The 5642-nt window shown below is 43.8% G+C and overlaps 1 non-coding gene across 1 annotated transcript; it reads left to right on the forward strand.

The window, feature by feature from the left end:
• The first annotated feature begins 3742 nt into the window (after positions 1–3742).
• On the forward strand, positions 3743–3878 carry LOC113899546. Its single transcript, XR_003512937.1, has one exon. It is a non-coding gene; the product is annotated as a U8 small nucleolar RNA (small nucleolar RNA).
• Positions 3879–5642: the final 1764 nt, after the last annotated feature.

Raw genomic sequence — 5642 nt, forward strand, 5'->3', positions numbered from 1 at the left:
TCCTTACATTACAGACATTGCTTAGCTTCCCAAACTCCAGCTGGGCAGAGAGTCTGGAGGAACTGTTGATGCTCCCAGGGTTGGGTTGGATTTATTCCAGCCATACGCATTTGTGTGGTTGGCTCTTCTCTCTGGCTGTTGGACCATATGCGTCTATCCCACAGTAGGTGCTTAATAAAGATTCATTGTAGGCTTCCCTGGTGGCTCAGTGGTAAAGAATCTGCCTGCCAACGCAGGAGACACTGGTTGATCCCTGGTCTGGGAAGATTCCGCATGCTGTGGAGCAACTAGGCTCGTGCATCACAACTACTGAGCCTGTGCTCAAGCCAAGGAGTTGCAACTACTGAAGCCCATGTGCCCTAGAGCCCATGTTCCATGACAAGAAAAGCTGCTGCAATGAGAAGCCTGAGCACTGCAACTGCAGAGTAATTTGCCACAACTAGAGAAAAGCCCACACAGCAGTGAAGACCAGCATAGCCAAAAATCAATCAATGAATAAAATTATTAAAAAAATAATTCACTGGCACAGTAGTCCCTGTCTTGTGGTCATCCTGGGACTGTCTTCATTCTAGTTAAGAGAATTCAGGAAAAGGCCTCACTTTCCTTAGTGCCATTGAGAATAAAGGACTCAGGGTAAGTTGTACATGAAGTGAGAATCGTTTATCTGGTAGCCACCTGTCCTGACTCTTTGTGACCCCATGGATGCAAAATTCAAGTCCATGGAATTCTCCAGGCCTGCAATGCAGTCATGTCCAACTCTTTATGATTCCATGGACTGTAGCTTGCCAGGCTCCTCTGTCCATGGAATTCTCCAAGCAAGAATACTGGAGTGAGTAGCCGTTCCCTTCTCCAGGGAATCTTCCCAACCCAGGAATCGAACTCAGGTCTCCTGCATTGCAGGCAGATTCTTTACCAGCTGAGCCACCTGGGAAGCCCAGGGTAGCCATCTGAGATGGAATTATTCACCATTCTGGGAGGTGGGGGCAACAGAAGGGTATAACTCATTTGCATTTGCAGTACTGTGAACTTTAGAGGTCAGGTCTTCTGGAACAATTCCTTCAGCTTCTTACCTAGGGTTTCAAAAAATTGCTAAGAGTTTTGTTCTGTCTCCTCAGATCCTGACCATTCCTTACATTTCTTAGTTACAGTCTCCAGACAAATCATGGAGTTTTAAAAAAAGTGCAGAAACATACAAAAGGGCAATTGCAGGACCCAAGAAAATTGACTCTTTGGCAATTTTCTAATCTCAGCTGAGAACCCTGGCTGAGAAGGGAAACCTAGTTCTGCTCATTTGTGTTCAGTATCTGCTTCAGTGTGGGGATGGGGAGGGCGAACTCCCTCAATCCTCACATGGTGACTCACTTTGCTCAGCCTCTGATGATTATCTAACTCCTTGAACTTGAGCTTGGAAATTGACTTCAGGCAGCAGGGATGGATGGAAACATTAAGGAAGACAGCAGCGTAGCAGTGGCCACAGTTTCTATGTTGCCATTTAGGATAAATCAGTAAAGGTGAGAATTGCTACAGGGCAGAGGTTTTGGGGGTGAGTATTTACAATTCAGCCTTGGTGGTTGTATGTGGTTTCCCTGCTGTGTGGACAGATGCCTTATGTTTGGATGCAGACTTTCATTTTACAGGACAGAGAGGTTTAGAAATGCTCTATTCCTGTTTGGAGATTTTAGTGTATGACTCTGTTCAATGATCCAAGGTGTCTTGCAGAAGAGAAATCTGCCTTGGCGTTGTTCAATCCAGTCTTTCCCAGTTATTTGACTTTAGAATTCTTCCTCCTCCTCCCATTATAGCACTCATTTATACCCCGTGAAAGCCAAATTTCCAAGAAATAATGGGAAATGCCTCCTTATGTCCTGTGGAGTTGGTTCTGGCCACTGATGCCCTACAGTGAGCAGCAATGGGGATATTCGGTCAGGACACAGGACAGGGGACCGTGTTATAATAATCCAGGAAGTAGCAATACATGTTGTACCTGTCAGGCTCCTTCCTACACTGAGATGTTTTGATTCTCTGCACACTGACCAGGAAACCACTATTTGCTGAGCATCATGCCCTGGGAGCTTTTTGTATGTCATCTGTGTAATCTTCCCTCAAGTCTGTTGTTTCCATTCTATAATGAGGAAATTGGGACTCCAAGAGGTTGTGTAAGGAGGTCACCCAGTTGAGTGTGTGGCAGAGTGAAGATCTGGGCTGAGGATGACGGGCCAACACTGGTACCCCCTCCTCAGACACCGATGGTGGGAAAGGAAACTGGGGCAGCTGTAGTTCAGCAGTTCGTCCATCAGTTAAAGAGAATTGCCAAATGTCTTGGGCTGCTATGACAAATACCATGGACTGGAGGCCTTAAACAGCAGGCATCTGGTTCTCACAATTCTGGAGCTGGTGGGTCCCACGTCAGGGTTAGTGTCTGGTGAAGACTGGCGGGTGGCTGCCTCTTGCGGTCGCTCCCCTGTGTCTCGCCACTTCACTCACAAGCTGCATTTTCATGTTGCTCTTTCCAGAGAGTCTGGTTCCCACGAGGAGCTGTTTTGCTGGTCATGTGACCTTGGGCCTCTGGGCCTCAGTTTCCTCATCTGTAAAATAGGATAATACTCTCATTTTCTTTCTTCTGAACTTTTCCACATTTTCGTATTCCTTCCCTCCTCTCCTCTTTCCTTCTCCCTTAATTTTTCCTCCCTCAGTTTGTTTTTCCACATTGTCATAAACCTCAATCTCTAGCATTAATTTTCCCCTGGAAGATCCTTGAAACTCCCCTGTTGGATCCTCCCTAAAGTGGCTTGAGAGGCACCGATGGTTTTTCAGTAACAGAGACCAGACAAGAAGGCGACTGCTGAGGAATTCCATGTCAGTCAGGCGCTCTGTGCTCTGCATCTAGAATAGGGCAGTTTCCAAGGTGACTGAGCCTGGTGTGTGAGGATAAGGTGATAAGGTGAGGGCCTGGAGTTATGAGCTGCCAAACTCATAAACCATGCGGGCTTCCTCTGAGCCACTCGCCAAGCAATTTAACAACCGACTTGCTTCAAAGTGTTCCAAACTATTTAATGATCAGTGCATCTATAAATAGGGTCGTAAAAACAATCTGGATAGATATTAATGTATGGGTTCAGTCCTGGAGTAGCTAAACCTTGAGCTGTTTTGACCTCAGAGAGCTATCAAAGTCTGCTGCAAGGAACAATTCTGCAGTTGTCTTGGGGCAGATGTTTTGTTCCTGCTCAACATGTCCTTGTGTGTATAATTTGTTAACATGATAATAGTGTGCTGCTTGGCACTCGCAGTTTACTAAGTGCCTTCACACACATGTTCTCATTTGATCCTGGCAAGCCAGGCATTATTATGAGGCTCAGGGGAGATAAGTGACTCACCTCAGAACATCCAGATTGTGGGGTGAATGGGGCTGGGGTAGCGGGGCTGGGGATAGTGGTGGTGGTAGCAGAGTCCAGATTTCAGATAAGGACTATGTGGCTTCCAAATTTATCTTCCTATCTTATTCCATCAAATCCTATTTCCTGGTTTAAAAGACTGGATACAATCAGTGACTCTTCTGTTCTCAAAGGGGCCAGCACCCAAGTCTCTCCTTTGATTGCTTTATATTAAAAATAGGCTGGCCAGATTTAGTAAATAAAAATACAAAACACCTCATTAAATTAAAAATTCAGATTAAATAATGAATAATTTTTTGGTGTAAGTATGTCCCATGATACCTGGAAACTCTAACTTAAAGTACTTGCTATTGTCAGGTAAGATAATTCTTACCTGTTCCTCTTTTTGGAGGGCAGAATAGAATGTGATGATTGGAGCTCGAATGATTTATGATTAAGGGCTCTCCATAATCAGGACTTGCAACACCCTGACTGCACCTATCTGATTAAAAAAACAAAAATAAAAAAATAAGGTACTTGCTATTAAATATTTTTTCTTTTAAAAAATAACATGAGTTACAGAAAATTTTGAAAAATCAGATAAACAAAAGAAAAGTGAAAGTGAAAGTCATTTAGTCGTGTCCGACTCTTTGCGACCCCATGGACTGACTATACAGTCCATAGAATTCTCCAGGTCAGAATACTGGAGTGGGTAGTCTTTCCCTTCTCCAAGGGATCTTCCCAACCCAGGGACTGAATCCAGGTCTCCTGCATTGCAGGCAGATTCCTTACCAGCTGAGACACAAAGAAAGCCCATAAGCAAAAGAAAGAAAATATAAATTAGTCCTAATTTTGCTGCTGCTGCTAAGTCGCTTCAGTCGTGTCAGACTCTGTGCAACCCGAGACGGCAGCCCACCAGGCTCCCCCGTCCCTGGGATTCTCCAGGCAAGAACACTGGAGTGGGTTGCCATTTCCTTCTCCAATGCATGAAAGTGAAAAGGGAAAGTGAAGTCGCTCAGTCGTGCATGAAAGTGAAAAGGGAAAGTGAAGTCGCTCAGTCGTGTCCGACTCTTAGCGACCCCATGGACTGCAGTGCAGCCTACCAGGCTCATCCTTTCATGGGATTTTCCAGACAAGAGTACTGGAGTGGGGTGCCATTGCCTTCTCTGAGTCCTAATTTTACCATCATATAATATTAATATTTAAATATTAGCTGTTAATACTTTGTTATATTTATTGTGACCTCTTTTCCATTATGCATATGTTTATATGCATAATTTCTTTTTTAAAAATAGAAAAATGAATTTACTGATTATATATTACTTAGTTCAGTTCAGTCTCTCAGTTGCTTTGCGATCCCATGGACTGCAGCGTGCCAGGATTCCCTGTCAATCACCAATTCCTGGAGCTTGCTCAAGTCGGTGATGTCATCCAACGATCTTATCTTCTGTCCTCCTCTTTTCCTCCTGCCTTCAGTCTTTCCCAGCACTGGGGTCTTTTCTAGTGAGTCAGTTCTTTGCATCAGGTGGACAAAGTATGGAAGTTTCAGCTTCAGCATCAGTCCTTCCGATGAATATTCAGGACTAATTTCCTTTAGGATTGCCTGGTTGGATCTCCTTGCAGTCCAAGGGACTCTCAAGAGTCTTCTCCAACACCACAGTTCAAAAGCATCGATTTTTCGGCACTCAGCTTTCTTTATAGTCCAACTCTCACATCCACGCATGACTACTGGAAAACCATAGCTTTGACTATATGGACCTTTGTCGGCAAAGGAATGTCTCTGCTTTTTAATATGCTGTCTAGGTTAGTCATAGCTTTTCTTCCAAGGAGCAAGCATTTTTTAATTTCATGGCTGCAGTCACCATCTGCAGTGATTTTGGAGTCCAAAAAAATAAAGTTTGTCACTGTTTCCACTGTTTCCCCATCTGTTTGCCACGAAGTGTTGGGACCAGATGCCATGATATTAGTTTTTTGAATGTTGAGTTTTAAGCCAACTGTTTCACTTTCCTCTTTCACTTTAATCGAGAGGCTCCTGAGTTCTTCACTTTCTGCCATAAGGTTGATGTCGTCTGTGTATCTGAGGTTATTGATATTTCTCCTGGCAATCTTGATTCCAGATTGTATAACTTAAGGTCTGCATTTTTTTCACTCAGTAATATATCTTGGATATCTTTATATGCCTTGATAAATTCTGTAATATTCAAATGACTGCAAGGCCATTGATGGCATAACACATTGCCTTTAGTGAATCCTCTATAGGCAAACACTTAG

The sequence above is a fragment of the Bos indicus x Bos taurus genome, chromosome 1 (assembly GCF_003369695.1).
Source record: "Bos indicus x Bos taurus breed Angus x Brahman F1 hybrid chromosome 1, Bos_hybrid_MaternalHap_v2.0, whole genome shotgun sequence".
In the NCBI taxonomy this organism is placed as follows: domain Eukaryota; kingdom Metazoa; phylum Chordata; class Mammalia; order Artiodactyla; family Bovidae; genus Bos; species Bos indicus x Bos taurus.